The sequence below is a fragment of the Lepidochelys kempii genome, chromosome 14 (assembly GCF_965140265.1).
Source record: "Lepidochelys kempii isolate rLepKem1 chromosome 14, rLepKem1.hap2, whole genome shotgun sequence".
Lineage (NCBI taxonomy): Eukaryota > Metazoa > Chordata > Testudines > Cheloniidae > Lepidochelys > Lepidochelys kempii.
In genome coordinates, this window is record NC_133269.1 from 33,615,150 (window position 1) to 33,642,344 (window position 27,195).

The following is a 27,195-nucleotide window of genomic DNA, read 5'->3' on the forward strand; positions in this document are numbered from 1 at the left end:
ACACAGTCCTCACCACACCACAAGAACAAAGGAGAATTCCCTCCCCCACCCCTACTGAGAAGAATGATGATTGCTGCTGTGACGTTACACTCTATAATCTTTATGAAAATATGCTTATGATATGGATATGACATAACTGAGATGTACTTTATGCAGGACGGCCCCTGTGAGTCAAAGGGTAAGTCTATATTGCAATTAGACACCTGCGGCTGGCACCTGCCAACTAACTCAGGTGCACTGGGCTCAGGCTAAGGGACTGTTTAATGGCAGTGTAGTTGAACTTAGGCTGAAGCTTGAGCTCTGGGACCCTCCAGCCCAAGCCTGAATATCTACACTGCCATTTAACAGCCCCTTAGCCCGAGCCCCTTAGCCTGAGCCAGCTGGTACAGGCCACCAGCAGGTGTCTAACTGCAGTGTAGACATCTCCAAAGAGAACGGAGGTTGTTCAGGACTTTACAAGACGTGCTCAGCACCTTGAAGGTTCAGGCCAATAAATAGGAGACACAATGATAAATACTCTCCGCTCACGTCTCCAGCATCTCAGTCTGTCCATGTGCGGCACAGACTGGCACTGACCTGCTATGGAAATCACTGACTCTCTCTTCTGGTTGAGTCGGGGGTTCCTGACACAGCAGGACATTTTCTGGTTGGACTCTTCTGTTAGAACAATGGCAATCTCTGTTTGAAACAGGCCATTGGCCTCTGGGGTTATTTCTTCAGAGGCTGACGCTAAGAGCTTTCCCTGGAGATCTCTCCACTGAGCCTTGGGCTGTGGGTACCATCCGGATGATCGACACACCACCCCGGATCCCTCTGTCCTGATGTCCCTCCACTGAGATGGAAGGAGCAGAGCCCATATCTACAGAAGAAATAAATGAACTTGTGATAATCCTACAGTGCCCAGTAATGAGTCAAAAGCTTCATTACACTGTTATCAAAAGCCATTTCCTATTAAACTAATAATCAGATGTGAGTTCACAAGTGTGGTTGGTCAGTTAATCTGGCCAGATTAATATTTGATATACAGTAAAACTGATATTATAATAGGGCTTTTCTATGCACAAATTTGCTCCAGTTTAGTTAAACTGGTTTAGTTCATCAAGTGCAAATTCCTGTGTGGACACTCTTAAATCAAGAAGGAATTGACTCAAGATAAATCAATATCCCTTGGGGTAAGTTTGTTGTCTGTAGTCTTTGTGTTTGTGGTGTGCTTGCTGCTTGACTGTAATATACCGTGTGGTCTGTTTGTTTGAGGGACCGTGTGCTGACCATGTGTGTGCTGAGCCTAGCAGCCTGCTAGGCAAGGCTGAGAGCTAGGAGCTTCTTGACGAGGCATCCAATCAACCCTCAACCAGGGGGCGGCACTACTCAGGCAGAGCAGGGCTTTAAAAAATAAGCGACCAGAGGAGCTAGCGAACAGGGGAGTTTGACGAGGGAGTTTACAGGGGGAGTGTGAGCAGGGGCTAGATACACCTAACATTCTTTGCACTTAAAGGTCAAAACATCGCTTGATAAAAACAAAGCACCAACAAGGGAACAAGCTTCGGGAGTAAAAAGAGAATGCAGGCAGAAGTCCAGCAACAGATTGGGAGCTACCCATTTTATTGCACCCAATGTGGCATGTATGATTAACTGCCCTATGGGCAGGTGGCGTATGTGTGCACTCGGAGCAAGGAGATCCTGGCCCTCAGAGACCGTGTACGGACTTTGGAGACCAGGGTGGCTGAGCTGGAGGAGCTACAGGAGACAGAGAGGTACATAGATGAGACTTTTTGGGACACAGTAGAACGGTCCCACCCCGAGTCTGACAGCCTTTGTGCTGTTGAGGAGGATGAAAGCCTCAGGGAAGCAGAACATCCAACTGGAGCAGAGGGAAACGATCCCATAGTTGGGACCCTCCTCCCAGATGATGTTGTGGTATCCTCTCACATTGAGGATACTTCTCCAGGGGAGGGAACTGCAGTTATTAGGAAGAGACAGGTATTAGTAATGGGCGATTCGATCATTAGAAACATAGATAGCTGGGTTTGTGATGATCGGGAGAACCGCATGGTGACTTGCCTGCCTGGTGCGAAGGTTGCAGATCTCTCAAGATATCTAGATAGGCTTATGTGTAGTGCTGGGGAGGAGCCGGTGGTCATGGTACATGTAAGTACCAACGACATGGGGAAGGATAGGAGAGAGGTCCTGGAGGCCAAATTTAGGCTGCTAGGTAAGAGACTGAAGTCCAGGACCTCCCTGGTAGCATTCTCTTAAATGCTTCCATTTCCACACGCAGGGCCAATTAGACAGGCAGAACTGCAGGGTCTCAATGTGTGGATGAGACGATGGTGTAGGGAGGAGGGGTTTAGATTTATTAGGAACTGGGGAAGCTTTTGGGAGAGGGGGAGCCTATACAGGAAGGATGGGCTCCACCTAAACCAAAACAGAACCAGATTGCTGGCGCTTAAAATTAAAAAGGTTTTAGAACATTTTTTAAACTAAGGGCTGGGGGAAAGCCGACGGGTGTGGAGGAGCATGTGGTTCGGACATCCCTTAGGGAAGGATCTATAAATGGAGATTCCCTATGTCCTAATAAGGAGGAGAGAATGGAAAATGATAAAATACAGGGAGGATCTGATGAGAAACAGTCAAATGAAAAAAAGTCCCATTCGATTATGTCATGCAATAGGGGACAGCCAAAAAATGACAAGTTTTTAAAATGCTTATATACCAATGCTAGAAGTCTAAATAATAAGATGGGTAAACTAGAGTGCCTAGTATTAAATGAGGATATTGATATAATCGGCATCACAGAAACCTGGTGGAATGAGGGTAATCAATGGGCCATAGTAATACCAGGGTACGAAATATATCAGAAGGACAGAACAGGTTGTGCTGGTGGGGGAGTGGCACTATATGTGAAAGAAAGTGTAGAATCAAATGAAGTAAAAATTTTAAATGAATCAAATTGTACCATAGAGTTTCTATGGATAGTAATTCCACACTTGAATAATAAGAATATAGCAGTAGGAATATATTACAGACCACCTGACCAAGATGGTGATAGTGACTGTGAAATGCTCAAGGACTTTAGAGAGGCTATTAAAGTAAAAAACTCAGTAATAATGAGGGATTTCAACTATCCCCATATTGACTGGGGACCTGTCACCTCAGGACAGGATGCAGAGAGAAAGTTTCTTGACACCTTAAATGACTGCTTCTTGGAGCAGCTATTCCTGGAACACACAAGAGGAGAGGCAATCCTTGATTTAGTCCGAAGTGGAGCACAGGATCAGGTCCAAGAGGTGAATATAGCTGGACCGCTTGATAATAGTGACCATATTATAATTAAATTTAACATCCCTGTGGCAGGGAAAACTCCACAGCGGCCCAACACTGTAGCATTTAATTTCAGAAAGGGGAACTACACAAAAATGAAGTTAGTGAAACAGAAATGAAAAGGTACAGTACCAAAAGTAAAATCCCTGCAAGCTGCATGGAAATTTTTTAAAGACACCATAACAGAGGCTCAACTTAAATGTATACCCCAATTTAAAAAACATAATAAGAGAACCAAAAAAGAACCACTGTGGTTAAACAACAAAGTAAAAGAAGCAGTGAGAGGCAAAAAGGCATCCTTTAAAAAGTGGAAGATAAATCCTAATGAGGAAAATAGAAAAGAGCATGAACTCTGGCAAATGAAGTGTAAAAATATAATTAGAAAGACCAAAAAAGAATTTGAAGAACAGCTAGCCAAAGACTCCAAAAGTAATAGCAAAATATTTTTCAAATACATCAGAAGCAGAAAGCCTGCTAAACAACCAGTGTGGCCACTGGACGATCGAGATGCTAAAGGAGCACTCAAAGACAATAAGGCCATTGCAGAGAAACTAAATGAATTCTTTGCATCGGTCTTCACTGTTGAGGATGTGAGGGAGATTCCCAAACCTGAGCCATTCTTTTTCGGTGACAGATCTGAGGAACTGTCCCAAATTGAGGTGTCATTAGAGGAGGTTTTGGAACAAATTGATAAACTAAACAGTAATAAGTCTCCAGGACCTGATGGTATTCACCCAAGAGTTCTGAAGAAATTCAAATGTGAAATTGCAGGACTACTAATTGTCTTCTGTAACCTATCATTTAAATCAGCTTCTGTACCAAATGACTGGTGGATAGACAATTTTTAAAAAGGGCTACAGAGGTGACCCTGGCAACTACAGGCCAGTAAACCTCACTTTAGTACAGGTCAAATTGGCTGAAAACTATTGTAAAGAACAAAATTGTCAGACACATAGATGAACATAATTTCATGGTTTCATAATTTCATCGTCAACGTGGTTTTTGTAAAGGGAAACCATGCCTCACCAATCTACTAGAATTCTTTGAGGGGGTCAACAAGCATGCGGACAAAGGAGATCCAGTGGATATAGTGTATTTAGATTTTCAGAAAGCCTTTGACAGGGTCCCTCACCAAAGGCTCTTAAGCAAAATAAGCAGTCATGGGATAAGAGGGAAGGTTCTCTCATGGATTGGTAACTGGCTAAAAGATAGGAAACAAAGGGTAGGAATAAATGGTCAGTTTTCAGAATGGAGAGAGGTAAATAGTGGTGTCCCCCAGGGATCTGTATTGGGCCCAGTCCTATTTAACATATTCATAAATGATCTGGAAGAAGGGGTAAACACTGAGGTGGCAACATTTGCAGATGATACAAAACTACTCCAGATAGTTAAGTCCCAGGCAGACTGCGAAGAGCTACAAAAGGATCTCACAAAACTGGGTGACTGGGCAACAAAATGGCAGATGAAATTTAATGTTAATAAGTACAAACTAATGCACATTGGAAAACATAATCCTAACTATACATATACAATGATGGGGTCTAAATTAGCTGTCACCACTCAAGAAAGAGATCTTGGAGTTATTGTGGATAGTTCTCTGAAATCATCTACTCAATGTGCAGCGGCAGTCAAAAAAGGGAACAGAATGTTGGGAATCATCAAGAAAGGGATAGATAATATGACAGAAAATATCATATTGCCTCTATATAAATCCATGGTATGCCCACACCTTGAATACTGCATGCAGATGTGGTCACCCCATCTCAAAAAAGATATATTGGAATTGGAAAAGGTTCAGAAAAGGGCAACAAAAATGATTAGGGGTATAGAACGGCTTCCGTATGAGGAGAGATTAATAAGACTGGGACTTTTCAGTTTGGAAAAGAGGCAACTGGGGGGGATATGATAGAGAACAGTGTTTTCCCCAGGAATTGAAATTGGGGGGGTGTTTGAATTTACAGGGGGGCGGGGTCAGGGCCGATGAGGGGTGAGGCCATGAGGGTGAAGGTGGGTTGTATGACACCATAGTAAAAACTGAAAAATGTTTCAAGACTATTTTATTAGATTTAACTCATGTTTTAAAATCATCACACAAATTAAAGTTGGCTACTCAAGCCTTCTATGAAGCACTATATCTACATCTTTCTTGGTTCCTTGTTATAATTTTGCACAACTCTGTTAATAAACTTCTTGAATGCAATGCGTTCATCTTCGGTGGCTTCTCGTATGCCCGGTACTTCCATTCCTTCAGTTGATATGCTCATTAGTTCATTCACGTGATCAGGCAGAAGGTGACTTCTTTCAGAACACAAAATTCTATTCAGTGATGAAAAGGAACACTCACCTGTAGCTGTTGTGACTGGGAGTAGCAAGAGATGAATTCCTACTTCTTTCATCCCAGGAAACACAGCACAAACATCGGTTCGAGCCGCTAGTGATGATAAAAAAGAAGTTGAAGTCAAATCTTCATTCATTCGTTGTATGATATTCCACTGTGTGTTCAAATTCTCTATTCTGTCCTGATCCCACAGCAGCCCCATTGCTGGTAGTGCCTCACTCCACTCAACTGTCAGTGTTTTAGAGGACAGGCATCTGTAAAAGCTATGTAGAGGTTGAGTAGAATCTAGGGGTCGCTGTTGTAGATTTTTAAGAGTCAAGTCTGTGTACTTTTTCAGTTGTCTTAACAAACACTTTTTGTCCTCTTCACTTAAGGATTCAATATAAATGCCTTCATTACTCAACTTCTGGACTGAATTCTTTGCTTCTTCCAGTACATTTTCAATGGATAGCTCTCTGATTGATCCAAATGTAGCTTCTATTGCTGGACAAAGATCTACTCCTGTTGTAGCAGATGCCTGGATGACATTGTTTAATGACCCAAGTGGTTTCAACAGTAGACTTACAAGAGAGAGAATGGTCATAGTCTTCTCTGAAGGTAGTAGAAAAAGTAATCCACCAGCCTCACTACTTAGATCCATCCCATCTTGGTAGATACTTTCCAAAGCCCGTAATAATGGCTGGAGTAATTTTAAGACAACAGCTAAGGATCGCTCATGAGAAAGCCAGAGAGTTTTCCCAGGTTGGACTAATTTGAACTTCAATACCAGTATATCTTCTATATTTTCCAAGATATTCCGTCTTTTTGGACTCTTGCTGAAAAATATAATGAAGACATTAAATTTATAGCTTTTAAATATCGTTTGAAGATTCTGCAGCTCGTACTAGTGATAGTTAGAGTAGATAGCCTCTGCAGTGTGTATAGGAGAGACTAGGGTTACACTTTTCTCTGAGCAAAGCTTGTTCTCCACCATATCTTCCAGAGAAGTTTGCAGCTCCATCAAATGCACAAGCAGCCATCTGTTTGGGGTCCAACTGACAAGCATTTAACTCTTCTAAGATGTGGGTTGTCACAGATGGAGCCGATGTGTCTTCTATAACTTGAACATCTAGAAATGCATCTACTGGCCGACCACTGACATCAAGATAACATACACAGTGACTTAATACTTGATTCCCATTTGCATCGGTGCATTCATCAGCCATGGATGCACATTTTTTGAATGTGGAGAGAGAGTTCTTCACTTTTTCAACTGTTGAGTCTTTCACTGTCGCACCACCTGCGTCTAGCCAGTCAGTTGAGTTTCTTGCAGAAAGATAGTGAGCATCTGCTGGTCTTGTTCGGAACCAGTGTTCAAATTCAGGATGAACAAGTGACCATGCACTTAACATTGGCCTCCAGTTTGTAGTGTGTGCTATCTCTTGCTTAAATAGAAAGTATGATGCCACAGCCATGTTTGTTCACATGAACTGTATTGTGTCTCCAGCATTCTTAACAGCCTCATTGACACTCACCAGTGTTGTCCTTGGTCAGTGGAGACTCAGAGTTTAGAGGTGCTTTCACATGAGTTCACCTCCTAGGTGGAGGGCAAGAAGGCACCTTGCTCATTCCTCCAGCTGCTCACTGTTCGCTCTGGTCACTGTTATTCATTATGCCACCGTTCACTCCATCGCTCTGTTGCCAATGGCCCTGCGCTGTCACCTTCTGCTGCCATCATGACCTCTGTGAGTTGGTCTCTTGAGGTTTCACCCAGCTCTCAGTGATTTCAGCTGAGCTCTCAGTGGGGGAACCTCGCTGCTAGTGCAGACTGGGCCAACTCTTCCACAAAAACACTGTCCCCACAGCAGGACTAAGCACTTAGACCTGATTATCAGTGATTTCAGCTGTAGTGGTCACTTAACAAAACAAAAGACTATCTATGGAGCCTAATCAGCTCTGTCTTTAAACAGTAGAGGGGGTAAGTCAAATAGTACTTGTGACTCAGGCAGACCATCAAGCAAAACACCTGGCCCCACCCTCTCTCTCGATGCCCTCAATCAGCACAGGCTAAGTACAGTTCTACTGCCCTTTACTCATACAATAAGAATAACAACATTTCTTTACCCCCACATTCAAGAGATTTGTAATCCAATCCCAGCCAAAATCTATCACTTGGGCAACACAGGTCCGTTTGATGGATACCTAGGTAGATTAGGTGTGAATGTAAATACAATCTGGTCCTGAAGCCTTTCCCCCACAGCCCCCAGCTCATCACTAGCTGTCAGGGAGAGCTCATTTAGACTTTGCTTACAAATCATAATTTGAAATGATTAGGTTGGCCAACATCACCGAAATGAATGCACTGACACTGTCATGAAAAACAACAGCTGTATAAGGAAGCTAGTCTATGTTCATACTTTTCAAATCAATTATACTTTTTCAGATACACGTATTTTATCATACACTTTACATGCTTTTAAAGTGTGTATTAATGTTTCAATTTCAATTCAAATTTCCAAACAATCACTAAATTTGCAACACTGCGTGTAACTAGTTCACAAAACTGGTGGGAGGAGTGTTGGGAAAATTCAGGGGGGACGTAGGGAAATCCCTGCTATCCACGAGGCAATCGTGTCTCTCATTTAGTGCTGTTCTACCTTACGTGCACATGCTTCATATTCTCTACCAATAGCGGGGAGCTGGTGCTGCTACATAACCCTGCAGTTTCCTGAGCAGGAACAAGAGATTGACTCTCCCTTTTATGAACACAGGCAGTGCCTCTCAGCAGGGACAAAGGGTTGAATCAGAAGAACCATTGGAAGGAGCTGTGTACTGCTTAACTCAGGGGTGGCCAGCCTGAGCCTGAGGAGGAGCCGGAATTTACCAGTGTACATTGCCAAAGAGTCACAGTAATATGTCAGCAGCCCCCCATCAGCTCCCACACCTCGCTCCCAACACCTCCCACCCACAGGCAGCCCCACTGATCAGCACCTTCCCCTCCCTCCTCACACCTCCTGATCAGCTGTTTTGTGGCATGCAGGAGGATCTGGGGGGGAGGGGGAGGAGCGAGGGCACTGCAGGCAGAAGGGAGGGGGCAGAAAGGGGGGAGGGGGGCAGAGCCAGGGGTTGAGCTGTGAGCACTCCCCAGCATAGTGGAAAGTTGGCACCTGTAGCCCCAGCCCCGGAGTCGGTGCCTATACATGGGGCCGCATATTAACTTCTGAAGAGCCACAGGTTGGCCACCCCTGGCTTAACTGATGGGCAGGGAGGCTAAAGTCGTCCACGACTTTCACTTAGTTACAAAGATAATTTTACAAACATTTGTGACACCCTTGGGGCTTAGAGAGCACGGCCCCTTCAAACCTGTCCTGGAGCAAAGGAAGTGCTGGGTCTTCCAGGGGGAGGAGGGTGGAGACAGGCAGAGAGACAGGGTGAGTGTGTCTATAGCTCCCAACAAGAGGGCTACAGCGAGAGGCCCTCACACAGTGACAGCAGCCAAGAACCTGCCCAAAGCCCAGGAGTGACAGAGCGGCTGGCTGGGGACACCCCAGGATGGGAGCCAGGAAGAGCACTGTGCCAGGGAGGAATCACCTGAGAAGGACAAACCAGAGCCAGACCCAGTTTCGCTGTCACCCCGAGCTGTATGGGGCTGTGAGTACTTGGGTTTGTGACTCTACATTGGGAATAAGGAGGGAGGCTGTTAGCCAGGTAAGTGGGAAGGCTGTCGCTCTGTGTGGGTTTGCAGAGAGCGGCAGAAGAGGGCACTAGAGGGGTTTGCTGTGGAAAATTCATTGGTGTCAAAGATGACCAGGAGCACCCAAGACTCACTGCTGCATGAGAACTCGACCCAGGACTCCTGAACTGTGAGTGTAGACGCAGTGCTTGGTGTCTCCCATTTTTAATTGTGGTATCACTGGGCCGTAACCTGTTTTACCGGCATTCCCATTTTCCCCCCCTGTTGTTTTTCTATCTTCATCCCTCTGTAGATATTTCCCTTTCCTGTATTCACTGATCTGTTCTGGTGTGTGTGTGTATTTACATCAGTGGGGTTTGGAACAAGTGCCCCTGGAGTGGAAGGGAGTTACCGCACTGTGTGCGCCTGGTTTTGGCCGGAGCTGCTCTGCAGAGCAGACTCCATCTTGGCCATGAGGGCTCTCTAGTTACCTATTAATTCCCACAAAGTACTTCCCAGTGCAGAATTACAGTTTCCCAGTAGGGCCTTGTGCCTTTCCAAATGCAGAGAGCGGCTAAACTTACATATCTGAGACCCAAGAGATACAAAGTAACAGCACACAGCGCCCCAGCCATGCAACCTTAACTCTGCCTCCTGGGGCTGGCAACAGGAGCGGGGAGTGGTTCAGCGAGGGTGGTGCCATAATAAACAGGCATGAGGAAGGTGCCATTGTTTGTGTTGTATTTCTCGGATCTGGATTCCAGCATCGATCTGCCTGCACTCCCACTGCCTTCCCCGTGTCTGGAGTTTCTGTAGTGACTGGTGAAGGGATGCATTACAGCAGGCTGGCAGAGCTGTCGCTGTCATATGATCACATATGTCTCATTTCAGTGCTGAGGTCTGTATAGGGTGACCAGACAGCAAATATGAAAAATTGGGACAGAGTGTGGGGGGTAATAGGCACCTATATAAGAAAAATCCCCAAATATCAGGACTGTCCCTATAAAATTGGGACATCTGGTCACCCTAGGTCTGTAGGCTGTGTCAATAAAAGTGCACAGAGGTGTCTTCCAGCCATGGGGATTGTCAGCAGTGTGGTGTTTACTGCACCTGCCCTAAATCTCATGTCATGGTTACAGAACTAGCTACACCTGTGTCCTGGCTGGTCTGTCTGGCAGCACCTTCAGCTGTCAGGCCTCCTGCCTTCACCTGTCCTGCGGTAGGGGGAATTCCTCAGTTCTCCCATGCTTAGACCAGACTCTGGGTTATGGGTTCCTGTGTATCAACCACTGTTACCCTGTGGGCGCCAGACACAAGCCGAGAACCAATCCCAACTGGTGACATCAGTCTGGGGAGGATCAGCCATTGTTTTCCCCAGCTGTGCACAAAAAAGTTGTAATAACCACAACATGCTAATATCACCTGACATTTTATTGGTGTTTGTGTATCTTCTTAACCCCTGGCTCTAATGCAGTGTCTCTTAACCTTTCCAGACTACTGTACCCCTTTCAGGAATCTGATTTGTTTTGCCTACCCCCAAAGTTTCACCTCCCTTAAAAACTACTTGCTTACAAAATCAGACATAAAAATACAAAAGTCTCACAGCCACACTATTCCTGAAGAATTGCTCACTTCTCATTTTTACCACATAATTATAAAATAAATCAATTGGAATATAAATATTGAACTTACATTTCAGTGTACAGCGTATAGAGCAGTATAAACAAGTCATTGTCTGTATGAAATTTTAGTTTGTACTCACTTCGCTGGTGCTTTCTATGTAGCTTGTTATAAAACTCGGCAAATATCTAGATGAGCTGATGTACCCCCTGGAAGCTCTCTGCGTACCCCGGGGATACATGTACCCTGGTTGAGAACCGTTGCTCTAATGACCTCAGATTTAGCCCACTAACCCTACCCCAGACTCCAATGAGCCACAACAATTTTCAAGGCAATCTGAGTATGCGTGTGGATTTTAGAGCCCTTAGGGGGAAAAATTGTTGTTAAACAGTGAACTAGAACAAACCTTAACCAGAGCAGAGCTACTGCCCCACTACAATGAGAAAAATCACCTGTCATCTCACAATGACCCCCCCCGACTCCACCTATTACCCTGCTGAAGACGTCAAAGTACCACAAGTCACTGACCTGCCACCTGCAGTTCCAATAAAGCTTCTTCATAAGAGACACTGGACTGAAAAAAACACGTGTACTGCCCATTATCGGAGGGTCGGACATCACGTATTCTCAGGAGAACTCTCCCACTGGTGATGTCATCTTTCAAGAGCGCAGTTCTTCTCCGATATTCCAGCCTATCCTTTCCGTACTGATCCTGCCCATCACGGTACAGGTGAACGACTGCAGAGTCCTGGGATCGTAACCATCCCACCTCCATGTTCTCAGCGCTCATCCTCGGGGAGAGGTGGCAGGGCAGGATGGCCTCACCTCCTAGGGAGGCGGAGATTGGACGGTCAGGTCCAGTCACTGTGAACTGTGCTGTGAAATGTACAATGAAAAATGGAAATTAAATTGGCGAGAGGGAGCATTAATTCAGCAGTAAGACCCACAGTGAGAGCGTGCCCTGCGTTAGAAGTGAAAATCATGTCCCCATGCAGTGCTCTAGTCACGTCTATGAATGCAGAGAGTCACAGGCTTGGGGTAACTGCACCTCTGACCCCTCTGTGGTCTGCTCAAGGCATGTCTCCTTAGGTCTCGGGCCTCCAGCCGTCACCTCTCACCGTCCCTCTCCCTCACACTGGGGTTTCAGGCCCCACAATTCACTGTGGTTTTCCCAGCAGGCCTGACCAAAGACCTGTGCTTTGCTTCCTGTCCCAGGGCTATGAACAGCGTGTGCCAGTAACCAAACAGCTCCTGCACTTAGGAGAGAAGAATCCCATGCACCACTACAGGCTGGGGACCGACCGGCTAAGCAGCAGTTCTGCAGAAAAGGACCTGGGGATTACAGTGGATGAGAAGCTGGATAGGGGTCAGCAGTGTGCCCTTGTTGCCAAGAAGGCCAGTATCATATTGGGCTTTATTAGCAGGAGCATTGCCAGCAGATCGAGGGAAGTGATTATTCCCCTCTATTCAGCACTGGTGAGGCCACACCTGGAGTACTGCGTCCAGTTTTGCTTCCCCCACTACAGAAAGGATGTGGACAAATTGGAGAGAGTCCAGCAGAGGGCAACTAAAATGATTAGGGGGCAGGGGCACATGACTTATGAGGAGAGGCTGAGGAAACTGAGCTTATTTAGTCTGCAAAAGAGAAGAGTGAGGGAGGATTTGATAGCAACCTTCAACTACCTGAAGTGGGGTTCCAAAGAGGATGGAGCTAGGCTGTTCTCAGTGATGGCAGATGACAGAACCAGGAGCAATGGTCTCAAGTTGCAGTGGGGGAGGTCGAGGTTGGATATTAGGAACCACTATTTCACTAGGAGGGTGGTGAAACACTGGAACGGGTTACCTAGGGAGGTGGTGGAATCTCCATCCTTAGAGGTTTTTAAGGCCTGGCTTGACAAAGCTCTGGCTGGGATGGTTTAGTTCGTGTTGGTCCTGCTTTGAGCGGGGGATTGGACTAGATGACCTCCTGAGGTCTCTTCCAACCCTAATCTTCTATGATTCTATGAGCTCTTGCAAAGCAGAGAACATTTAAGGACAAAAGCCTGAGAGAGAAAAGTTACCATAAACCCATCAAAAGTCTGAACACATTTTACACTTGTCCCAAAGGATTCTCATCTGGCACATGGGACTCGCTGGTAGGGTTCAGAGTCTTTCAAACCTTTCTCTAAAGGTTACCCCCTTGGTTAACAGGTCCTGTCACTTTGTAGCCCAAGATCTTGGGCCTCTGGTCAGTTCAAATCCAGCTTTTAAACCAAAAATCTTTGTTCCCTTAGACTTCTGGACCTGATCTCAGGGCTGGCCTTCGGGAAACTGGTGCCCTGGGCAAGCTTTTATTTTGGTGCCTCCCCCTATCACCTTTGGCACTCACAGTCTTCCTACTCCCCCATCACCTCCTTGCCCCACTGCCTCCCCCCAGTGCTCAATTTATATTGAAAGAGGTGTTAGAGCTCAATCCCGGCACAAATTAAGCACTGGCTGGGTGGTCTGACAGTGGTGGCTGCTGGTCGGGCACCCAGCTCTGAAGGCAACACCGCCACCAGCAGCAGCGCAGAAGTAAGGGTGGCGTGATATATGCTATAATGCTACCCTTACTGCTGCTGCTGTGACTCGTAGTGCCTGGCACTCGGCCTGCAGCTCAAGGCAGGCTTTACACTATCACACAGGGGCTGCATCTTGCCAGAGCCCATAGCCGTTTGGGCCACTCCTGGCTCACCGGGGTGCCATTTCTGATTTTGGGGAGTGGGGGCAACTTTAACTGTGATTCCAGGGGCTACTTAGGTACCTGAAAACTCTAGAGTGGTTTTTTTATATGTAACTTAGTAATTAGCTGACAGGAGCACTAGATGTAAGCAGGGTCTGAATGAGCTGTCCCCTGACATCTAGTTGAGAGGGGAGAGACTTCAGGAGCAAACTGTATTTACATGAACACTCCTACTCTGTGTAAATATCTAGCAGAAAGGAGCTGTGTAGCTCCAAGTGATCTACTTTGGCTGGTGCTGGGTTACAAATCACTTTAGTACTGAATGCAGGGGTAGTGAAATGCTGTTATCAGTGTTGTTGTCTTTATTGTCTGAGTAGAAGGGAGCAGAACTGTGCTTAACCTGTCCCAAATAAGAGGTCACCTCGCTAAGCCAGGGGCTTAAATGCCAGACCCCCCTGAGAAAGCAGAGACAGGGTGGGGACAAGTGTTTTAGCAAGGAGGTGTGGATGCTCCCTAAGGGTGCCTGGGCTGGTTTAAGTTGTTCCTCCCCATGGTTCAGAGGTAGAGCTAAATAGTCTCCATTAGGAGCCTTTTGTTATTTTAAGTGCTTAAAAGAGCTGACAATCACTTCTGGTGGGACAGTGTCTCTGCCCAGCCTCAGAGCTGACCGTCACTAAGAGCTGGATAGACCCTCAAGAGACTGACCTGCCGAGGTCACAGCAGACACAGGTGGCAGAAGGTGATCGGCAAGAGGAACAGGGGCTGGTGGGGTAACTAGCCAGAGCAAGTGCTCAGAGGATAGATCAAGTCAGGTGCCTTCTTCTCCGGGAGGGAGGTAAACTCACACAGATGCACCTCTGATCCCCTGGGTCCTCACTGACCAAGGACAACCACTGTGAGTGGAGTGGGGTGGGGTGGGGTGAGGGAGCAGAGCGGGGCACAGAAAAGGAACGTCTGGTTGTAGAACTCAAGAACACAAGGCAGAAGACCTTGGGATGGGTGTCCTACTTCCTGTGATTCACCGTGACTCTCAGCCAGCCAGTAAAACAGAAGGTTTATTAGACGACAGGAGCACAGTCCAAAACAGGGCTTGTAGGTACAGACAACAGGACCCCCTCAGTCACGTCCATCTTGAGAGCCAGGGAGCCCAGACCCTGGTCCTGGGTCTCCCTCCATTTCCCCAGCCAGCTCCAAACTGAGACCCTCCTCCAGCCATCTCACCCAGCCAACCCCCCACCCTGGCTCCTCCTCCAGCCTTTGTCCAGTTTCCCAGGCAGAAGGTGTCACCTGGCCCCAACCCCCTCCAGGGCTCAGGTTACATGCTCACGTATCATCCCCCAAGTGAAGTCACACCCTGATATCCCACCACCATCCAGTATCAATGCAGACAATACGAGTACAACTCCCACACAACATTCCCAGGTCAATACTCCCCACTCCCTGCTCTGTCACAGAAGGTCTGACAGATGGGAAACTTTACTGAAATATTTTAATGAACTATCAGTAGGACTCTCTACCTATCCCCTTGGCATCACTACTTCTTTGGGGGAAAGAATTGCTTCTCTCACTGGGACTAGGCTGAAAAGGCCAGATATCTGAGATGTAGAGCCACTCAGAGTATCTGGACTGGAATCAACACATATCAATGGAAACGAGGAGTCCTGTGGCACCTTAGAATCATAGAATCATAGAATATCAGGGTTGGAAGGGACCTCAGGAAGTCATCTAGTCCAACCCCCTGCTCAAAGCAGGACTGATCCCCAATTAAATCATCCCAGCCAGGGCTTTGTCAAGCCTGACCTTAAAATCTTCTAAAGAAGGAATCATAGAATCATAGAATCATAGAATATCAGGGTTGGAAGGGACCCCAGAAGGTTATCTAGTCCAACCCCCTGCTCAAAGCAGGACCAATTCCCAGTTAAATCATCCCAGCCAGGGCTTTGTCAAGCCTGACCTTAAAAACCTCTAAGGAAGGAGATTCTACCACCTCCCTAGGTAACGCATTCCAGTGTTTCACCACCCTCTTAGTGAAAAAGTTTTTCCTAATATCCAATCTAAACCTCCCCCACTGCAACTTGAGACCATTACTCCTCGTTCTGTCATCTGCTACCATTGAGAACAGTCTAGAGCCATCCTCTTTGGAACCCCCTTTCAGGTAGTTGAAAGCAGCTATCAAATCCCCCCTCATTCTTCTCTTCTGCAGGCTAAACAATCCCAGCTCCCTCAGCCTCTCCTCATAACTCATGTGTTCCAGTCCCCTAATCATTTTTGTTGCCCTTCGCTGGACTCTCTCCAATTTATCCACATCCTTCTTGAAGTGTGGGGCCCAAAACTGGACACAGTACTCCAGATGAGGCCTCACCAATGTCGAATAGAGGGGAACGATCACGTCCCTCGATCTGCTCGCTATGCCCCTACTTATACATCCCAAAATGCCATTGGCCTTCTTGGCAACAAGGGCACACTGCTGACTCATATCCAGCTTCTCGTCCACTGTCACCCCTAGGTCCTTTTCCGCAGAACTGCTGCCTAGCCATTCGGTCCCTAGTCTGTAGCTGTGCATTGGGTTCTTCCGTCCCAAGTGCAGGACCCTGCACTTATCCTTATTGAACCTCATCAGATTTCTTTTGGCCCAATCCTCCAATTTGTCTAGGTCTTTCTGTATCCTATCCCTCCCCTCCAGCGTATCTACCACTCCTCCCAGTTTAGTATCATCCGCAAATTTGCTGAGAGTGCAATCCACACCATCCTCCAGATCATTTATGAAGATATTGAACAAAACTGGCCCCAGGACCGACCCCTGGGGTACTCCACTTGATACTGGCTGCCAACTAGATATGGAGCCATTGATCACTACCCGTTGAGCCCGACAATCTAGCCAGCTTTCTACCCACCTTGTAGTGCATTCATCCAGCCCATACTTCCTTAACTTGCTGACAAGAATACTGTGGGAGACCGTGTCAAAAGCTTTGCTAAAGTCAAGAAACAATACATCCACTGCTTTCCCTTCATCCACAGAACCAGTAATCTCATCATAAAAGGCGATTAGATTAGTCAGGCATGACCTTCCCTTGGTGAATCCATGCTGGCTGTTCCTGATCACTTTCCTCTCATGCAAGTGCTTCAGGATTGATTCTTTGAGGACCTGCTCCATGATTTTTCCAGGGACTGAAGTGAGGCTGACTGGCCTGTAGTTCCCAGGATCCTCCTTCTTCCCTTTTTTAAAGATTGGCACTACATTAGCCTTTTTCCAGTCATCCGGGACTTCCCCAGTTCGCCACGAGTTTTCAAAGATAATGGCCAATGGCTCTGCAATCACAGCCGCCAATTCCTTCAGCACTCTTGGATGCAACTCGTCCGGCCCCATGGACTTGTGCACGTCCAGCTTTTCTAAATAGTCCCTAACCACCTCTTTCTCCACAGAGGGCTGGCCATCTCTTCCCCATTTTGTGATGCCCAGCACAGCAGTCTGGGAGCTGACCTTGTTAGTGAAAACAGAGGCAAAAAAAGCATTGAGTACATTAGCTTTTTCCACATCCTCTGTCACTAGGTTGCCTCCCTCATTCAGTAAGGGGCCCACACATTCCTTGGCTTTCTTCTTGTTGCCAACATACCTGAAGAGGATTCCACCACCTCCTTAGGTAACGCATTCCAGTGTTTCACCACCCTCCTAGTGAAAAAGATTTTCCTAATATCCAACCTAAATCTCCCCCACTGCAACTTGAGACCATTACTCCTTGTTCTGTCATCTGCTACCACTGAGAACAGTCTAGAGCCATCCTCTTTGGAACCCCCTTTCAGGTAGTTGAAAGCAGCTATCAAATCCCCCCTCATTCTTCTCTTCTGAAGACTAAACATCCCCAGTTCCCTCAGCCTCTCCTCATTACTCATGTGTTCCAGTCCCCTAATCATTTTTGTTGCCCTCCGCTGGACTCTTTCCAATTTTTCCACATCCTTCTTGTATGTGGGGCCCAAAACTGGACACAGTACTCCAGATGAGGCCTCACCAATGTCGAATAGAGGGGAACGATCATGTCCCTTGATCTGCTGGCAATGCCCCTACTTATACATCCCAAAATGCCATTGGTCTTCTTGGCAACAAGGGCACACTGTTGACTCATATCCAGCTTCTCGTCCACTGTAACCCCTAGGTCCTTTTCTGCAGAACTGCTGCTGAGCCATTCGGTCCCTAGTCTGTAGCAGTGCATGGGATTCTTCTGTCCTAAGTGCAGGACTCTGCACTTGTCCTTGTTGAACCTCATCAGATTTCTTTTGGCCCAATCCTCCAATTTTTCTAGGTCCCTCTGTATCCTATCCCTACCCTCCAGCTTATCTACCTCTCCTCCCAGTTTAGTGTCATCTGCAAACTTGCTGAGGGTGCAATCCACACCATCCTCCAGGTCACTTATGAAAATATTGAACAAAACTGGCCCCAGGACCGACCCTTGGGGCACTCCACTTGATACCAGCTGCCAACTAGACATGGAGCCATTGATCACTACCCGTTGAGCCCGACAATCTAGCCAACTTTCTACCCACCTTATAGTGCATTCATCCAGCCCATACTTCCTTAACTTGCTGGCAAGAATACTGTGGGAGACAGTGTCAAAAGCTTTGCTAAAGTCAAGGAACAACACGTCCACTGCTTTCCCTTCATCCACAGTACCAGTTATCTCGTCATAGAAGGCAATTAGATTAGTCAGGCATGACTTGCCCTTGGTGAATCCATGCTGACTGTTCCTGATCACTTTCCTCTCCGCTGAGTGCTTCAAAATTGATTCCTTAAGGACCTGCTCCATGATTTTTCCAGGGACTGAGGTGAGGCTGTAGTTCCCCGGATCCTTCTTCTTCCCTTTTTTAAAGATGGGCACTACATTAGCCTTTTTCCAATCATCCGGGACCTCTCCCGAGCGCCAAGAGTTTTCAAAGATAATGGCCAATGGCTCTGCAATCACATCCACCAACTCCTTTAGCACCTTCTGATGCAGTGCATCCGGCCCCATGGACTTGTGTTCATCCAGCTTTTCTAAACAGTCCTGAACCACTTCTTTCTCCACAGAGGGCTGGTCACCCCCTCCCCATACTGTGCTGCCCAGTGGAGTAGTCTGGGAGCTGACCTTGTTTGTGAAGACAGAGGCAAAAAAAGCATTGAGTACATTAGCTTTTTCCACATCCTCTGTCACTAGGTTGCCTCCCCCATTCAGTAAGGGGCCCACACTTTCCTTCACCTTCTTGTTGCTAACATACCTGAAGAACCCCTTCTTGTTACTCTTAACATCTCTTGCTAGCTGTAAATCCAAGTGTGATTTGGCCTTCCTGCTTTCACTCCTGCATGCCCGAGCAATATTTTTATACTCTTCCCTGGTCATTTGTCCAATCTTCCACTTCTTGTAAGCTTCTTTTTTGTATTTAAGAACAGCAAGGATTTCACTGTTAAGCCAAGCTGGTCGCCTGCCATATTTACTATTCTTTCTACACATTGGGATGGTTTGTTTTTGCAACCTCAATAAGGATTCTTTAAAATACAAACCTTGTGTGCAACAAACCTCCTGAATTCTGTGGGATCATGGAAAATGCTGAATTCCCTCACTGTGGAATGTTGTGATAATTGGGCTACACATCTGCCCGAATTGTGAGCTGAGCGGTGAGAAGTGAGAAAAAGTTGATAAAATATCACAATAGCCGATAGCAATAAATGCTGATAGGAAAAGCTGCAAACCAAGCCGGTGCTACCCTGTTGGGGACCCTAAGAGAGAACAATGTGTGTGTGGCGGTGCAGGGGCGGGGTGGCCTTTACCCACCCCTGAGAATACTAACTGCATTATTTCCAAAAAACAGGGCCCCCTGAGCTGTCCTGGCCTCTAAGCAATTGCTTAGTCAGCTTATGCCGAGGGCTGGCTTTGGTGGGAGACAGACAGCCTGAATCAGTCCCAACAGACGGGCTCCTGGTTTAACTCCAGGACTGTGTTCAGATCGTGCCTGGTAAACATGAGGAGGGTGGTGTGGGAAATCAGTGGAGCACAATGCGTGTGTCTGAAATTAGGCCTAGCTGGTGAGCAAAATAATGAGGGGATGGGCTATTCCACCCACCAATCCCCTTGGGGACTTCTAAAAGAGAACCTGCGGGGGAAATTAGCCGATGCTGGCTGACTGGGAGTCAGGTTGGCCGGAAAGAGCGAGCTTCACCATCATGGCTGCCACCCCCATCATGTGTTAGGACCTCAGAATCCACCATTATGCAGTTGGGCCTTCATAGCCCTGATCCAGAGAGATGTGCTGACCAGACCGAGCCAGGGAGGGTCCCAGGTGACATCGCAAGTGACTCTGGCTACATCCCTGGGATAAGAGACTTACACACACACACACACATACTCTCTCTCTCTCTCTGTCCTTTTCCTTCCCTACCTTATTTTTATTCTGTCCAGTCCCTTTCCTTTTGCCTTCTGTATATTTTGCAGAGGAGGCACTAAAAGCAATGACCTAAACAACCGGATGCTGGTACAAGTTTGCTCTGTCTTTGCAGTGGCTGATCAGACTGTGTGCTGTGATTCTCCAGCAGCAAGGCTGCGAGTCAGAGTCAGACCCACAGACAGAAGCTGCATTTTCTCTCTCAGCTGTTCTTTTCTCTCCCCTCCATGGGACCTTGGCTCAGATGTCTGGGGCAGTTCACTCCTCTCAGAGCTACTGTTTCAGGCTGTCTGCAGACTCAGGCAGTCATTGCCTGTTCACATTTTCAAGGTTATTGCTTAAAAGTCTTTAAATCATGACTTGAGAACTTCAGTAACTCAGGCAGCAGCTATGGGTCTATTACAGGAGCGGGTGGGAGAGGTTCTGTAGCCTGTGCCATGTAGGAGGTCAGACTAGATGATCACAATGGTCCCTTCTGCCCTTGAAGTCAATGAGTAAAGGAATTGGGTGCCCAATCCCCATTAATTTAAAATGGGAGCTGGGCCTCCAAATCTTCTGTGGGGCTTTGAAAATCCCACCTGTGATTATTGAAGATGCAGATGGAGACTCTGGAGCCCAGTTCTGCAGCAAGAGGTGAATTCTGCAGCCTGAGAATTGAGAAATTCACTGGGCCCCGGTGTAATTAAGGAAATAATGTTTATGTAACACCCACCTGCCCAGCCTTCCTGCCGTACTGGAGAGAAACCCCGACACAGGTCTGGTTGTGAGGCGTGTGACAAAGGCCGGCAGCCTGGCAGGAGCTCAGCAGCCGCCCAAGATAACCAGACAAAACCCTCTCCACAGTGTCAGTTTCATTCATAGTCTTCCTGGTGCAATTAAATAAAACAATTTAGCAGAGTCTGTGGCCATGTCCCCTTCATGCAGCTGCACAGGCTGAGACCCCATGGGCAAGGCCCTCTCTAGGGATCAGAGTCAAGCACTCTCCCCGTCCTGGGTTGTTTCACCTCTCTGCTGAGACTCCAAACAGCATCTGTGTCGGTGCCGATTGTGAGGGTGGATGAGGCGATGTGTGGCCAGTTCCCTATGAAATAGACGAAGACCCAACAGCTCACTTCACACAGGTCTCCAGACATCGTCCACGTATTGTCCTGTGCTATTACTGACCAACGGTACCAGTGCCCTAGTGGTGAAAGCCAGGTGTGGGCCAATGCCCAGCCACTCCTCTGTAACAGAAACCTTTTCGAAGGATCATTTGATTATATTTGTCCTTCTAGCTGCTTTCATTTCTGGGTTTGACACCTCAATATCTCCCCTGCATTTCCCCAGAATCGTTTGTACAAGTTATTGCTGGGAACATTTGTATTCTACTTTTCCGTAAGGTTGATTTCCTTTTCTTTTTTAAACACTTCCAAAATTAATGAAAGACTAAATATATAAATTGCAAGGTTGCAGAGCACACAGGGATGGGTGCAGTATAAGAACCTGACTAGAGCAGGAGGGATCAGACCCCTGCTGTGGTAACACCTGCTGGAGGGGTTGCAGCTGGAGGAAGTCGCCATGGAGCTCCCATACAGGAATACCCTTCACACAGCTCTGTCAGTGGGTGGGGGCTGGCTCTCCCACAGACTGAGCCAGAGACTTGCCCCAAAACTGGCCGGTGCTGCGGGACCAGCAAGAAGTCAGGAGGCCCTAAGCCCCAGGCAGTGCCCATGGCCATTCCTTGGAAACACAGTTCCTAGGGAGCAGCACTAGCTGGAAGTCCCCTGTGATCACAGCTGCCCCTGGGGAACCCGATAAAGGGGGATCCCCACCATGAATGGGAAGGTGCAGAAAATATCATATAGCCCCCTGTGATATTGCCTTTTCCAATGAATCTCCACTAGGCTGAGGGAGGGACGATGGGTGTCCCCAGCTCTGGCCTATCCATTCCTCGCACCATCTGCTGTAGGGTCCATGGAGTACACTCTACTGGGGGGGGGGGGTGTCGGCAGTGCCACAGAGACCTCTGAGCCCCATTCACAGCAGGGGACCCTGGTGCAGAGGTTTCCTGTGAGAGCAGATCTGGGCAGGGGGACATGAGTCACCTCCGTATTTGATAACTTTTCTTCACACCAGTTTGTGCTGAAAGGCTCCTTGTCTCTGGAGGCAGGAATTGTTGTAAACTTCAGACTTTACACAGCAATGAATAATATGGGTAGCACCATAAAACATTCCCTTATCAGATCAACGGTTGCTTGATGGCCAGGGAGACATTAAGTGTCTGGCTCTTGGGAAGTTTCATTCTTAAGAAGAGAAGGAAGAAAAGTTAGAAAATTTCATCTAACATTGAACAATGGAACAATAGTTGCAGATCCTGGCTCACACAGAGGACAGGATAAGGGTACAGAACCCCTCATGGGGCAAGCTCTCACCCTGCCCTAATCACCCCCTCTCCTGCTGCCACCCACCCACCCCTTCTCCCTGCTTCCAGTGTCCCACCCGTCTCTTATCTTAGCCTGTTCCCTTCTTTCCTTGGCAGATCCAGGCTCAGGATCCCCCCATGTGGTCTGTCTGTTCCTGAAACTGGGAGGGGGAATCAACACTCCTCATCTTGATGTTTCAAACCTGTGAGCCCCAGTCCTGCTCCCACTGGGTGAAGGGTTAAAATCCCCACTGGTGTCAATGGGGGCTGTAGCTGGGCCAGTGGCTCAGTATCACACATGGCAGCAGAGAGATGTCGGGGCAAAATCCAGTCATTTTAGCCTGTTTGCCCCCAAACTCTCCTCCCTCTTCAAAGGCAGAATCAGGCTTTTAAACCTGGTGATTAAATGGGGATGTCCACTCCACACTGTGTTTACACCATGTAAGCAGCTCAGTGACATGCAGGTTACTCCCCAGTGTGGAAATACACTGATTGCCAAGCAGGAGGACACGAGACCTTCACTGGCTGCTATTTCTCCCAGTGCCTGGTAAATAATTTACTTGACTTATCTGACCCCACCCAGTCTCCCCACCCAGTGCAGAGAAACACTGTAACTGAACTTTCTCCTCATCCTGTGTCATTTGTGACCTGATTACAATCTGTATGACCCTGTTTAACAGCAGGAAAAGGGAGCAGGTGGTGAAGGAAGGAGGGTGGACAATGAGTAGAGAGGTGTAAAAGATTAATATACTCTGTGGCTCGGGACCAGAGGCGGATGCATAGCTCCCATTCACCAGTGAGTTAAAAGTGCACTGAGAAGATTTCAGGAGCGGCGGGAATATCACAAAGCTCACATAGAAAATCAGGGTTATGGAAGTTTTGGAAATTTCTGCAAATAGAAATGCTACAGAACACTAAGGATTCAACCCCCCTCCCATTTCGAACCTCCCTTTGGTTTCTAGGGCAAGCATCGGCCACATTCTCCTGGCCTTTAGACCGTGTAAAGTGGAGAACACTTAGTCCCTGAATTGTCCGTGCATGCAGTGAAGGCAGTCTGAAGACCAGCAATACAGACAGACTTGCACAACTGATACTAAATGCCATGTTGGAAAAGTCAAGCAGAGTTTGTGACCTGTAGCAGTTACTGACACCCATGGTGTCGTGTCCCAATTTGCTACCCCTCCTTTCTCCTTGGTCTCAGGGTAGTAAATTATGACAGATGAGGTACACCTCACAATTTTTTAGCTTTCCCATCCTCTGGTCCAGGAGTAGCCAATTGTGACAGGCTATCAATCATCCGTCACAATTTTCTACCTCTCACCTCTATCGTCCTCTCGTACAGGGGTAGCTAATTGTGACGGATTAGGTCAGGCAGCTCCAGCTCACATGGAGGACGGTCCTCTGGGCTCCTGATTCCTTCATTGGCCGGCCTGCCCTGTCAGTCAGGTTGACCTGGAGCCTTGGCCTCTCCCACATTGGCCCTGGGGACTGCCAGTCTTAGGATCTTAATTTCTCTTCAGCCTTTCCCCTTTCTTTCAGGAGAGTGCCAAACCTCCACTAAGTTTCAGTACAGGGCCAACAGCCTCTACATTCCCCCTTTCTGCCACATCCAGAATGTCCACACCAGCACATCCAGGTCCCACATTAACAACATTTACAAGCATTTTATATATATAAACATTGAACATATTTAACATTCTATGCCCACTTCTTTATCTTATACATGATAACATTCATTAATATAATGCACAAAACGAATAACAATCATCTGTAAATTTAATGGGTGTTTCACCTTTTTTAGTTCCCTGGTACCATCTTTATTACCCATATTTTCTATTCCCCGTCCCCGAGTAACACTGGGTCAATTTGAGGGATCTGGCCATTGTCATTAGGTTTGCTCTACTCTGTTCTCCTTGGGACTCAGTTTATGTGACTAGAACCACACTCACACTGATATCAGTATCCTTGAGGTATGCTGATCTGTGCCTCCTTTGGTCCCCAATCGGACTAAGAGTGCAATGTTTTAGTTGGTCCCTAGGCACGACTCTTTCGGGATCTCCTCCTCCAGGCCGGATAGTGTAAACTGGCAGCTCAGGGTTGTTGTGAGCAAGTACAATGTGGAGATTTGACTCCCACTTGTCCTGTATTTTATTACATCCCCAGTATCTATGGTTACGAACTAGTACATGGTCACCAGGTCTGATGAGAGCCCCACTGGTCTCGTGATCAGAAGTCCTCTTCCTACTTTGGGCTGTGTCTTGCATTGTGCTGGGAGCAACTTCACAGGTTGTCTTCAGCCTGTCATGGTGACCTTTGACCCAGTTCTCCATATTGGTCAGTTCATCCATAGAAAAGACTTTTTGATGCTTCTCTAGCAACATGCTTAAGAACTAGTCTACACTAGAAGCTCTACGTCTAATAAAGACATTCTATGCCGATGGGAGAGAGCTCTCATGTGGGCATAAAACTCCACCTCTATGAGAGGCTGTAGCTGTGTCGGTGGGAAAAATTCTTCCACCAATATAGTGCTCTCTACAATGGTGCTGAGATCAAAGTAACTTCCATTGTTCCGGGGGGTAGCTTATTCACACCCCTGAGCGAGGTGAATTATACCAAAGTAAGTGGTAGTATAGACAAGCCCTAAATAACCATCTGTGACAGGAATCAACTCTTGGAGCTCTGCTTGAACTGCAACTGGCAATTTGTTCTTCTTTCTCTCTTCTTGTCTTCTCATCTTCATTCTTTTCAAAGGTCATCTCCACCTGAGGAACCACTTCCTCAGGCTGGTACACCTCAGCAACTCTAATTCGAGGATACAACCCTTCAGCCTTCACACTTGAGTTAAGAAGACTCACTGGTATTCTTCCTTTCATGGCATTTGTCAGTACATTGGCTGGCTGAAACCCATTAGGTAGGCTTGCCCAAGATGCGGGCTCTACAAGCACTTGATATCCATCCGTATTTCCTGGTACCCGGCAGCATTCATCAAGGATCTTCCCTCTCCAGGGAGGAATAGCCACCTTCTGTCTTCCAGCCACTTTCACATTTCCAATCTGCCCAAGGGGCCCAGGGAATGGCGTCTCTCTGCTCAAGCCAGTACCCTACTCTGCACAGCATTCTTCTTGAAGTGCCTATGACAGTTCATCCTCCTGGTTCCTTCTCCTGGCAACAGTAGCTCCTTCAGCTCACTAATGATGTGCATCCCTAGAATCTCGGGGACTCCATCTCCCATATGATTTCCTTCGGAGACCTTGTCTTTCCGGAGGAAGATGCATTTTCCTGGCAGTGTCTGACCCAGGTTCTCTATGTCTGTGTCAAGGCACCCTACCACTGGGATTGTCATTCCATTAGCTGCTGTTAGATGTACAAACCGTGTGCTGTGCATGGTCAGCTCCTTGTCCTTCAAATATTTTTAAAATGCGACTCAGTAACAGTGGTGACTTCTGAGCCAGTATCTAACAAACATCTGGTCTGCACCCCTGCTATAAGTCCTTCAGCAGTTAAACAGTCTCCAAATGCTCACTCACAGAAGTCACTACATATCCTGGCACTGTTCATGTTTCTTCCAGCACTGTCTGCAGAGTGACACCAAGGACAGGCCTAGGAATCCTTCTGCCACTGCTTGGGCTTCTACTGTAGATGGGGCATCAGGAATGAGTTTTGGTTTTGAGTGCCTGGCATTCTGGTCTCCTTCTCAGTGGACATTCTCGGCTAGTATGCCCTGGCCCTTCACAAGTGTAGCAAATGTACCTTCCCTGCTCATCCTTCAGTGGAGATTTTCAGGATATCAGTGCCCTTGGATACTTCGGTGTACTGGGGAGATTTTAGCTTTCATCACCTCAGTCATCTCCTTCAGCCAGGTTCTGAACAGCTTCATTTAAACTTTCCAGTGTTAACTGTGTTTGAGGCAGGGCCTTTTCCCTGGTAGCTGCATTCACTAGGCCTCCACTTTGTGTACAGGTATTAGGTTTGTCCATCTCTTCCACAGGAACTTCCTCTTCTTTGGACCATGTAATGGCAGCTGGCACGAGTTCATGGAACTTCTTAATGGTCTCTTCTTTAAACCTCTTCTTCATTTCACAGCAGAGGGAGTCATCCCAGAGCCCCAGCACCAGCTGCTCTTTCAGGACCATATCTCTGTCTGGAACTCTTTGTGGGTCCCAGCGCTTCAGCTTACTCATTCTCTCCTGAAGGTTGTACGTGTAGGTCCAAATGGTCTCACCTGGATTCTGTGTCAGATTGTAGAATTCCTTGAGTCTGGTTCCAATGGGCACTTTGTTTCTGTGATGTTGCACTCCATATGTTTTACGGAAATGTTTATGAATGTGAATATGAGATAACTGGAATATGCTTTATGCTAAGTATGCCATGTAACATATCTCTGAAAAGGTTATGATCTACTGAATATATTCATCCTATTTGTATGCATGTATCATTTTTATATTTCAAGTTATGAGCGTTGGCTCTATTCTTATATGTTAAGTGTTTGCTGTGGGAAACACATAAGGGAGGGTGAGCCAACCTATTTTGAAGACTATTCAGGTAAATTGGAAGTACTTGACTAACAATGGACTGTGGGAGACACCAGTCCACATGTGCTAAGCTAACATGTAAACAATGGCGACGGCCTGCAGAAAGCTCAATCATTCATGGACATGTGACTTGCCAATGTGGCTCCAAACTCCATCTAGCTGCTGTAATCTTACAAAGGAATAAAAGGGTTTCCTCCCACTAGGCAGAGAATATAAAAGGCC

The 27,195-nt window shown here is 47.0% G+C and overlaps 1 pseudogene; it reads right to left on the reverse strand.

Moving 5' to 3' along the window:
- LOC140898123 (butyrophilin subfamily 1 member A1-like) overlaps positions 1–26,622 on the reverse strand; it is a 54,421-nt pseudogene extending 27,799 nt beyond the window's left edge.
- Between the last annotated feature and the right edge of the window lie 573 nt (positions 26,623–27,195).